We start from the raw sequence: 12,180 nt of genomic DNA on the forward strand, positions 1-12,180 counted from the left end.
AAATCATAAAAAAATAATAATATGCCTATAAAGATAATTACATTTACCATTAATTAATTCCATTCTTATATTAATTGAATAAGATTAAAAATAGTTTATTTGAAATTCAAACGATTTTTTTTATAAAGGCTTCTAACATTCTGTATAACTTCCTGTATACTCCTCTTGGTTTGTTTGTAAAGATTCAGTGTGAACAGGAACAGGACAATAACTCAGATGCAACAGGTATCATTTTTCCCTTGATCCGATTCAAATGAACCCTAATACAGGAGTGTAAGCACCCTAAAAAAGATAATGACAGGCTCAGCCACGACTGAAGACCAGGTTCAACGGGTCGCTGATGAGCTCGCTAACTGTTAGTGTCTGGTCTGTTTTGATTTGGGTGGAGAAAAGTCACATTACAATACTTTATCATATTATCCTACATGTCAATGAACTGCAGGTTGTACAAATTGGCCCACAGTGGTATTACCACTATGCTCTTGTAACATTTGAAATAGGGTTTTAAACAGCATTCAGGCATTCATTTGTACCCTTCACAACTTGTAAGTCTGTAACAACCAAGAGATAGTTAGCAGAGAAATACTCAACCTTTCCCCTAAATCACCAACAGGAGTTGTGTTCATGTTGGGTCATTACAGCAGAACCAGCTCGTCCACCACATGGGGAGCAGGCAGCAAGTCAGTCAAGGAAAATGTGTATTTGCCTTCATGTGATCGGTAATTAATGTTTATCCCATAAATATCTTGAATATACAGGAAAAACAAACATGATGAGCCTGTTGTGTCGTGGTTGTTACACCAGCATTAACACTGAATGTTCTCTACTAACTAGCTAACAGCTGCCGCACATTAGCCAACATGGTTCATTTGTCTTCTGTATATTTTCTTCTTCACTTTTACATTCAAAACCATATCTCACAGTATTTAGTACTTTTAAGGGTGCCAAAGTTTCCATATTAAATGAAAATTGATCAACATGAGCTTTCAACTTCGATTATCCAAATCACAAGCAGGATTTGTGATTATTCCAGTATTTTGTTTCTCTGCATGCAGCTGGTGTGTGTCCGAAGGGAAATTACAACACTTCACAGCTAGTTTCAAAGATAGATAGCAGTTTATCGGTAGCCTGCAGCTGCACTGTTCACTGCCGGAGTCAGAGATGTATCCGGTTCTTTGACTGATCCTCGCTGTCCACAGTTACTACAGTTAATTAGCAGCTAGCTCAGTGTTCCTGCTGCAAACAGTCATCTCTCTGCTGTGAAGTGTCCAGGAGGATGCTGAAGTAATGCTGCATGAACAGGGACTTTTTATCTACAGTCTTATTACAGTTGGCTAAAGTCATTTGACTACCCGTTAGCACAGTAATACTCTGAAAGTCTGCATCTGTTTTCTATCTGAGGTCGGGGGTCCGAAACAATTGGGGATAACAAAATAACATTAATCAATTAATTAACATCATCCACATGTCATGTCTTTTGTAGGCCTAGTAATTATTAAAAAATGCTGCAGTAAAATACATTAAAATTAAAGGCTACTTGGGGACCTGTCGATCAAGAATATGGTTGATTTCTGATAACAATTTGATAAGACTTTTTATTAAAAGTTTTAACATCTGCCCACGTTATAATTCATGGGATATTGTTAATATTTTAGCATTATTAAAAGTGCTGTAGTTATCAAAGATGTAGGCCTGTGGGTTTCAGCTGGGGAAAGTAAGAAAACAAAGACACGTTACCATTTTAAACAACCTTTGTGGCAGGCCAATCATAGATTTCTGAGTTTATGAGGTGCACTTAAATGCACCATCACATCCCTGTCGGCACACTTGCATACAAAACAAAGTAGACTGCAGAGTTTAAGATGTGCACCTGAATGCAGCATGAAGTCATTTGAGTGTGTTAAAGTCCAGCACAGACCAAGCTCCCAGGAGGAGCGCCAGGCTTTCACGCCAGTTTTCGTAGTGGCCAAAATGTGTAATTACATTGTCATGCGATGCACTGTGGCCCAAGAAAGTCTTTTTTTCCTTAAGCTTGGGTCAGTCAGCTGTTGTAACTCTCTCCACATTACAAGTGAAATGTGCCTCCTGTTACTCTGTGCTGCGACTCTGCTGCTGGCCTTGCTGCTGCCCGTGGCAGTTTGTAACTGTAATGTTCATCATCTAACTATTGATCTTTTTAAAGCAATGGAAAAGTAATCGGTGTAAGCCTGTTTACTGAAGAACACCAGGAACGCTGCCTACCGCAGAAAGCCTACTGTCTCCTCATGCATGTAGGGTAATCCTATAAAGCTGTGTGGCTGTGTAAAAGAAAAAAACTGATCAATATAACATTTATAATATCAAAAATAACACAAACTTAGAAATACTTCTTTGATATATTTCAATAAGTGGGTAAACAGGCTGTCCTCAGAGGGAACAATGTCTCCACCACAGTGTTTGAAGCTAGAAAGGTGGCTCATAGAAAGTCCCTGCAGATACAAAGGAAGTACAACAGGATGAAATGTTGATGACAGTTTGTCCATTCAGTCATGAAAATCAATGAATTAAGACTATTCTCTTTTGATTAAAGTTTCTTCACAGCGCTTCTTTAAATGTATAAAATTCATTAAACTGAGCACATTTGTATTATTTGTACATATGAAATGAAACAAGTAGCCCTCCATATCACTCCCTCTACTTAAAGTAGCTCTCAGTCTCATAAAGGTTGGTGACCCCTGCTGTCAATGATCTCCTGTGTGTTTAACACCACTGATAATTCGTTGAACAATAGAAATTGTACACAATTGTCAGTCACAACATTAAAACCACTGACAGGTGACATGAATAACATTGATCATCTCATCACAATGCGATGTTCTGCTGGGAAACCTTGGGTGCTGGCATTCATGTGAATGCCACTTGACATGCACCACCCATCCAAACACTGTTGTGGACCAAGTACACCACCTCATCACAACAACACTACCCGATGGCAGTGGCCAGCTCGAGGAACACAATAAAGGGCCCAAGGTGTTGACCGGGCCTCCAAATTCCCCAGATCCCAATCTGATCGAGCATCTGAAGGACGAGCTGGAGCAGGTCTGATCCATGGAGGCCCCACCACCCAACATACAGGACCCAGAGGATCCACTATAAAACGCCCTGGTGCCAGACACCACAGGACACCCTCAGAGGTCTTAAGTCCATGTCTTGACAGGTCAGAGCTGTTTTGGCTGCACAAGGGGAACCTTCACAATATTAAGCAGGTGGTGGTACTGTTATGCCTGATCGGTGTATGTCAAAGTAGAAAAATGTAGACATCATGACACAAGATGTGGCAGACCGGAGTCTGGACTTTGATAAGCCCCAAGAAAGTGCTGCACTGGGAGAGACTTACTTCCCACAACAACCCCCCCATGTCACCAGGCCGCCCTCCTCAAAGGAGTCTGGTAACTTTAAGCAGGTGAAAATCAAACTGCTGTTTGAAAGGTACTCTCTGCTACCAAGTATCTCTTTTCTTTTGTTCCTGATTGAGAGGTGAAATAAGTTCCTGTTATTACATCTTAAATGAATTGTTTAAATCTGACCACATGGCCATACTGTGGCAGTTACATCACACTTGATACTGTGTATTTCTGGGATGTGAAAAGGGACCTACACAAGGATCCTGTTAGTGGACTTCAGCTCAACGTTCAACACCATCATCCCTGAGGTCCTCCACCAGCAGCTCACCCAGCTCACTGTGCAGCCTCCACCTGTCAGTGGACAGGCTGTCCTGACTGACAGGAGGCAGCAGGTGAGGCTGCTGACACTGAAAATCACGTTTTGACACACACACCTGCACTCAAATAGGTGTTGATTCAACTGTGTAGGTTTTGTAGGTTGTGGTTTCTGTTGGTGTATTGGATTGAATGATGACAAAAAAGTATTGTGCTCACCCTCACTGAATAAAAAGGGAAACGCTGGGTTGTTCAATTTACAACATGCATTTAGTGAATACGACACAATTCATTTATGTTTCTCTCTCAGACATGTTTTCATCTTGAAGGAACTAGTTTAGTCTTGAGGAATGTAAAGTCTACTAGTCTCAGTCATGTTGAGACGACTCAGGAGTTATGTTTCGTTCACAATGGAAAAACAGCCAAGGATGTTACAGCCTGCACCAGTTTGTCTCTTGTGTCAGAGGATTAGCTGTGGACCTCAGATCAGTAAGAGTTAGAGATGGTCTGTTAATACGCATATTGTTACTGAGCTGTCATCCAGTTTATCTGCCAGTCAGCAACTTGAGCCAGTTAATGTTAATGCAGATGTTAGCTAGCTACTATTCGCTAGTCAAACTAACATTAGCCCTTAAGTAGCTTTTAAAACCTTACCTGTAATGTGTGTGTCATGAAATGTGGGCAGAAGATGTGTTGATTTCATGCAACATTCTTTTGATTCATGACCGCATTTTAAGGTAGTTGATAATTAATTAGATGGATTTCTTCACCAAGCAGTTGGGAAAACAAGATCAATTTGAAAATAACATTTATTTTAGTTATTGTCATTCAGTCATAATGACAAAATATCATTCTCATCTCTGTCTGTTATTATTCTTTTTCTTTCAGATAAAAGCTGAATTTGTGTATTACCACCATCCACTGCATTTAGGATGTACAACCTCACGAGCTGCTGAAGAGATTCATAAAGAGAGGACAGAGAGCCAAAACACTAGAGATCATTATGGCAGCCATGGTTAATGTAAGAGTGCATTCTGAAAACAACACTGTTCTGTTGCTGCACACATCACTGCTAATATGAGTGAGGAATAAGAATTATAACCTGCTGATTCTGCAATAAAGGTTTATTTTTAACCTTTCCTCCACTCCACGCCTTCTCATTTTATCTGTTAATACACGTCTGTATAGCTGTACAGTATAGTTGCTTGTTGTTATATTGTGTTATTGTAATTCTTGACTATACCCAACAAGTATGACATATAATACATATTACTGTGAGTTTTTGCTGCAGTGACTCCCCCTGACAGGTGGTCCATAGGTACCAGTACGTCCTGAAGCCTGTCTGTCTGTGTCACATGCACCGCTCTTCACTGTCAGAGTGTCTCTGTTTGGTTCTTGTTTTTTTATTGTCATTAATCATTTTGTAAGTGCAAGTTTGTATAACTTACATCAACAATGACTTCATATTTACATTGTATAATAGTAGTTTATATGGTTAAGATTTTAGAAATAAAACATTCTAGTTAATCATGTTGAATAATGTTTCCTTATTGTCTGTTCAAACTGTTGTTCCAGTCTGTTGTTCATGTCTGTTACATGGTGTTGTAAAGCTGCACAGCCAGTCTGAGCTCCCTGATTGTAACATTAGAGCTTCTGTAATCTTTGACAGTGTTTATTGTGATCATTTGTTTTTACCCGGTGATTAGATAAGAGCGGAAGAGCACACAGAGTTAGACTGGGAGGACTGTGGTAACTCATACTGTTCATACTCTGTGTTCAGAGTCAGACTGGCAGGTACAGCACATACCCTGTTTCTGACTAATTAAAGAATATTTTTAATTGTTTTTAACTCCCTGCATGTTGTTGTTCATGTCTTGTATTCTTCTGTTACCTATACTTAAAGCTATGGTCTACGATTTGAAAGATTGATCATTATTATTAACATTATTCAGATGGTGGTTATGGCCCAATAGTACGACCTACACAATGTGAAGAGCAAAAGGAACCAAATAAATCCATTCTCTCTAGCGCCTGCAAGACTGCAAAGACTTCCCATCCATTCCCCTGCTCACTCTCCCGCTCCTGGTCACGCCTCGTCCCGACCCACTTCCGCATTTGAAACTACAAGCGGACAAGAGGTTTGTTTTGCCCTGAGCAGTTCAGCGGCATCTGCTTGCCCCACCGGCAAAGGCTGAAAGAAAGCGCAAGTCTGTCACTGAAAAGACACAAAGTGGAGATGTGAAATAAAGAGGAATAAACATCAGGTCATCATTTGAACGGTGGCGAAAGGTCCGTGAAGATATGGACCCGATGCTGATACAGCAGAGTTTCTGTTGAACAGGTAATCTTTCGTCTTTATTGTGGATGTTGTGACACAGATAACTTTCATGCCGATGCTGGCTTATGACTGTGAAAGCTGCCGTTAGGTTTTTTCTGTGTTATTAGAAGGTGTCGAGACAATTTCTGTCTCTGCAGTATTGTCAACACTAACAGAGACGTTAGCCTCTATGTTAGCATTGTAAGCTAACAACAAGCTAACATTGCTATCATGTTTACACCAAATCAGCCTATGTATTTGCTCGTGGCAGCTAAATGAAGCAGCAAGTAATGCAGGCTAAAGCTATTCTGATACAGCGGAGTTTCTGTTGAGCAGGTAATCTTTCGTCTTTATTGTGGATGCTGTAACAAAGATAACTTTCATGCCGATGCTGGCTTATGACTGTGAAAGCTGCCGTTTTTGTCTGTGTTATTAGGCGGCGTCGAAACAATTTAGAGACGTTAGCCTCTATGTTAGCCTTGTAAGCTAACATTGCTATCATGTTTACACCAAATCAGCCTATTTATTTGCTCGTGGCAGCTAAATGAGGCAGCAAGTGAAAAGTAAATGAAACCCGCCGCTTCGCGTTGGGGTTTCATTCATCCTGTCCGGATTTATTTCTCCATAAAAACCTCTCGCCCGGTCACTACTCAACTGTTTTGCTAACCCTCCTCCCGGTCTTGTCCATTTGTTTTTAACGAAGCCTTTGCTAAATCAATATGATGGATTATCATATAGGCGTTACGATGTGTGTATTTGTGTGTCTTATCTGTCATAAACAAGAGATTACGGTTTACGGGCACGTTTGTGTCGCGGTCTGGTGCTACTCAGACAACAGCTGGGACACAGCTGGTCCGAGGCTCATGCAGGTTTAGTTTTCAGCCACAATGTGGAAGCGATCGTTGTGATTAAAGCTGACAGCAGCATCTGTTAGTCTCTTGGCCCTCAATAACTTTTAGAAGTGGCTAACTTAGCTGTTGATAAATAGTAACTTATTACCTAGCTGTAACGTAGCTGTAACATGCTAATGACGTTACGCTAGCTTGGCTGTGGAGCTTAGCTGCGGACATTGTAATGACTTACAAGATTTACGTTAGTTTCAACGTGCATTGTAGTAACTTTACCTGTGAATCCGACATCGTTACTAAAGCTGGCGCTGTATTTGGTTTCTGCTGGCTTGTCGCTATTGTTGCTTGTTGCGGGAGGGGGTGTGTCGCGGGAGGCTCCGAAGGGAGAGCGATACGAGCTCGGAGGGGAGGGATTAAGGAGCACAGAGGGGAGGGGTGTGTGTGTGGGGGGATGCTTTTTTAAAATCTTTCTAAGATCGTAGACCAGAGCTTTAAGTACCAGTAGGAACCAGTAAGTATTTTATATTTACTTGTTCATATGAGGAAGTTAAGCAGGCAGTTCAGAGGAAGAATGTGATAAATGTCAGGAACACTATAAACCTGTGATTGTTACTCCCATGTTGACTTATTTTCTTGCATTGTACCTAGATTTAAGTCCTAGTAGGAACCAGTAAGTATTTAATATGTATGGATTCACATGAGGAAGTTACACTGTAAGATCCTGGAAATGACAGAGTACTGACAGGATGCTGCACTGCATAAAGTGGTACAAACTACTGATTTCCACCAAACTGGGATGGAGGACGGGTCTCAGCCCAGAACAGACCGCATTAACTTTTGGTGCAGATCCGGATAAAAAGACAGATCCAGGAATTTTATGTCACTTTGATATTTCTCTGGGAATAATACATGGATCTCAATGAAAAACAATCAGGCGTATTTAAGTGGCTGGTATCTAAGGGAGCTGATATGGATCCTAATACAAATGTGGATCTAGCAGATTGAATTAAAGGGGACTGTGGTGTCTTGGCAGAGGTAGGCACACTACTGAGTGCCATTCTAGTTATGACTTGTATTACTCTCTGATAAGGTGCATTCAGGTGTCTGAAACTTTCTGTTGAAGCAATGCTTCTCTGCATAAACGTTGGGAATAAAGTTTTAAAAAATGAAACAGAATGTAGATATATTGTTTAAATCCAGAGTCTTCACCCTGAGCAGCTGTACACTGTGACATCAGTGCTGATGCAGCTCCAATCCGCCCTTCAATCTAATGTTTCCTCTGCTAAACCTGTGATAGTGACTCATTCCCATCAGTTTGAATCTAGAACTCAATACAAGCCATGACCAAGACAAGTGCATATCCATTGTGGTTTTGTGATTTGGGTGAAATGACTGTTTAAAGGTTCTCCAAATACAAGAACTTCTCACTTCCCTCTTGTTTGATTTAAACATCTATTTCCTCTTCCAGCACAGTCCGATGTGAGCGGTGCTGAAAAATCCTCCTGCAAATCTCAAAAGCAACCTGTTTTCAGTGAAACGTATCTTTACTCAAGAAACTGTCCCAAAAAAGCTGTGTTTGGTTGCCATGCAGGTCACCATGCAGGTCACCATGCCTCTCAGATGGAGATGGTTGTGTAATGGCCCACATGTGGTTTCTTGCTGTGTCCCACTTAACTTGTTGAGTCCACCCCACACGCAATAGCATGTTTGTCGGGGCCTGTGTGGGGCCAGTGGGCTCAGTATTAGCTGTCCTACACCCATGTCTCTTGTTGTTTCATGAAGTGATGGTACAAACTGAATGGACAAGCACAATATGAGTTATTACAATACACTGTTCTTACTTCTTTTACCTTCTCCTCCACTGGGTCAGCACAAAAGTAGCTAGTGGTCAAAGAATTCCATTAATTTGGGTTTCAGTTATCTCTCCTGACAGACTGTTCATGCAGAATGAAGGCACCGCTCCTGCTGTTTGATTCTAGTTAGGACAAACAGATCCTGACAGTCAAACACTGTCAAATTATTATGAGGTGGAGGAGGGGCTCTCAAACCCCAAGCAGGGATTTAACAGGAAGACTGCAACATGGCTTCATACAGTGAGCTGTGTAGGACTGCAGAGCTGGGTCATGTTCTCAGTTGGCTCAGCAGTCTTAGCAACACGTTCACATTATACAGAGTCATTTGCATGCAATGGAAATGTGTAAACTCTGCATTTGTTATGCTTCAGTTGACTCTGCAGCAGACACCTGGGCTCTGCTTTGATCTAAGCGTAAGACCCAGGTGAACACGCTCAATTCCGCCGCGGGAAGTGATGACGCGTTATCAACATCCGGTGATGGTGCGTAAATAAAGAAGGAATTTGGGATGCGATCTATTAATGACGTTTTATTACTGGACACAGTGTTGGAGGCAGACCCCCGTTCATTCCTATGAAAGCTGCTCAGTGGTGTTTTGAAGACAAAAAAGCTTGACTTCCCAGCTATGAAAATATCTTCGTCGACGATGAGACTGCTAACTTCCAGTTTAGCGCCCAGCTAACTTGAAGGGGTATAAAATCATTTAATCGTGCGGCCCTTCTAGACTTTCTGACTGTTATTGGACCGAATGGCTCAAATAATGACAGTGAAACGAGTCATTTTGGGGGGTTGTGACACTCAAAAGGAGAGAGGAGAGCAACCTTTGTTCCCAAGGCTGTTCAGCTCCTAAACTCAGTTTATACGTTTTTTGAATTGAATTGAATTGAAAAATAATTTATCCACCATTTTACAGACACTTCTTTCACAATGGGTCTGTTGTTGTTTTCTCTTCTGTTACAACTGTTTCCGGCGCATTTGTGACATGAAACGTAAAGCTTCAGATAAAAATCACAGACTGGCTCCTTGCCTGCAGGAAGTGGGAATGGGGTCAGTAGGTGATTTTTAAGCGGGTGTACCCCCTGTGTAGACTCTGTAATTTGGATGGAAAAGGGGTATATATAGCACCACTGTAAGAGCCTATTGTAATTTCAAGCTTATGTATTTTTCATTATAGAACACAGGGTTGCATAATACAATGAAAGACATATGCAAAATATTTATACAGAAATATCATAAACACATAGTGCATCTGCATCAGGCTGAATGTAGACAGCAGCAGCAAGGTGGTGATGATAATGTGGTCGGCATCTTCATATCAAGAGTTCTACATCAGTTAAACACTGTCCAACAACTGTGACTGTGTGTGTGAGCACCAAGCATCAGTGTTATAAACAGAGTCCACCTCTCCTCATCCAGCTGTAGTCCTGCACTCTGTCGGCTCAGAACACAGTCTGCCCATCTAGTGCAACAGCTTGATCTGAGATGTTGTGGTGGAGACAGGTCTCTGTCAAAACACTGGACAGATGCAAACAGTTGTAAGTGCTCTATTTGTGGAGCAGCATTACATCTGTTATCTTTTCATCTATGTTTAAGAGCAGACTTAAAACGTTCCCTTTTGTTAAAACTTATAGTAAGGGCCTGCACAGGCAGCTATGCTGCCATAGGTTTAGACTGACTGGGATTTCCCATGATGCACTGAGCTCCTCTCTCTTTCCCTCTATCTGTACAAATTCATGTCTCATTAATACATGTTACTGACTTGTCTTCTTCCCCAGAGTCTCTGTGTTCTCTCATCCCGCAGGTTCCCATGGATGGTGGTTGATGGTGGTTGATGGTGGTTGATGGTGGTTGATGGTGGTTGATCCTGGTTGACAGTAGTTGATCCTGGTTGATGGTGGTTGATGGTGGTTGATGGTGGTTGATCCTGGTTGATGGTGGTTGATGGTGGTTGATCCTGGTTGATGGTGGTTGATCCTGGTTGATGGAGGTTGATAGTGGTTGATGGTGGTTGATCCTGGTTGACGGTGGTTGGGAGCAACATAGTGAATGTAAAAGAAAGAGGATAAACAGGATTAAACACAAAAATTATATATTTACAAATAATAATTAGAATAAAAGTAAGTTCAACGAAAACGAGCGCCTTCAAAAGGAAGATGCCGTTGGCCTACGAAGGATGGAAAGACAAACAGTGTTAGCAGAGGTTTAAGAACACTAGGCACACAAACACAAACTCTGGTGTTAACGGTTGAATCACTAACCAAATATTAACACCTGACAGATCATACACTAGCTCACGAGGAACGTCACGGCTGCTTTGGCCCACTGGCACCTGTTGTAAGTCACACAGAACTTTTAACACCACCAAGCCTAAATGGTCATCGGGATCAGGTGTGCACCTCCACCAGCAGGTAAAGAAGAGGGGGAGGAAGAGGGCAGCACCTGAGGGAAAACAAGAACCCAGAACACAACCACACCCACAACACCAGGGCCGTAACATCAGCCTGCATTCCCCCCCACCTTTTCGCTCTCTCTTTCTCTCTCCTCTTTCTCTCGCTCTCCCCCCCCCCCCCCCCCTCCCCTCTCTCTCCAGGCAGATGAATGCCCATCATTGAGTCCGGTTCTGCTCGAGGTTTCTGCCTGTTAAAGGCAGTTTTTATTCGCCACTGTTGCCAGGTGGTTGCTCACTGGGGAAATGTTGGGTCTATGTAAAGAAATGAATCAAGGATTATGGTGTTGACCTGCTCAGTTTGGAAAGTGTCATGAGATGACTTTTGTTGTGAATTGGGGCTATACAAATAAAGATTGACTGATTGATTGATTGAGTGATTGATCTTTTGCTACACCATAGACCAGCAGTCAGGATATACAAATGTGGCTTCTTCCATGCAAAGAGACACAGCTGTGTGTATGTCCTGTCTGTGTACCTTGAGAATGAAGTATAGTGCATTTACTAACTGACGAGTGTTATGCTGAAGGACTTCTGATTTTGTACAGTAGTATTAACATGGTTAATCATGGCAACAAAGAAGGTAACTATGTTTTAGAGGTTAAATATATTGAATCTTTGAACATTACCATAGCAACAAATAATTGTAGTGTGGTAATGATGTCCTGAACAGAGAATGATATCAAACTCCATCTGTATGTGCTGTAATCTAAGCTTCTCTGTTGAATGCATGTTCATGTTTCAGTGCAACAGCCTCCAACAGCTCCACAGCCTGGGAAGAAACTCTCTCATAGCAAAACAGGAGGCTACACTTAAAGGAAGGAAGAATCTTTATTTATCACACATCATATAATGTACAACATAGTGAAAATGGTACTCTGCATTTAACCCATCCGAATGGAACAGTGGAGACCAACTCCAGATCTCACCCAGTGCCTTGCTCAAGGGCACGTGACATGAAAAATGAGACCTGCATATGCCAGCCTGTGGATGATGTATTGAAGTAGTTTAATGCTGC

This window comes from Pagrus major, chromosome 18 (assembly GCF_040436345.1).
Source record: "Pagrus major chromosome 18, Pma_NU_1.0".
Lineage (NCBI taxonomy): Eukaryota > Metazoa > Chordata > Actinopteri > Spariformes > Sparidae > Pagrus > Pagrus major.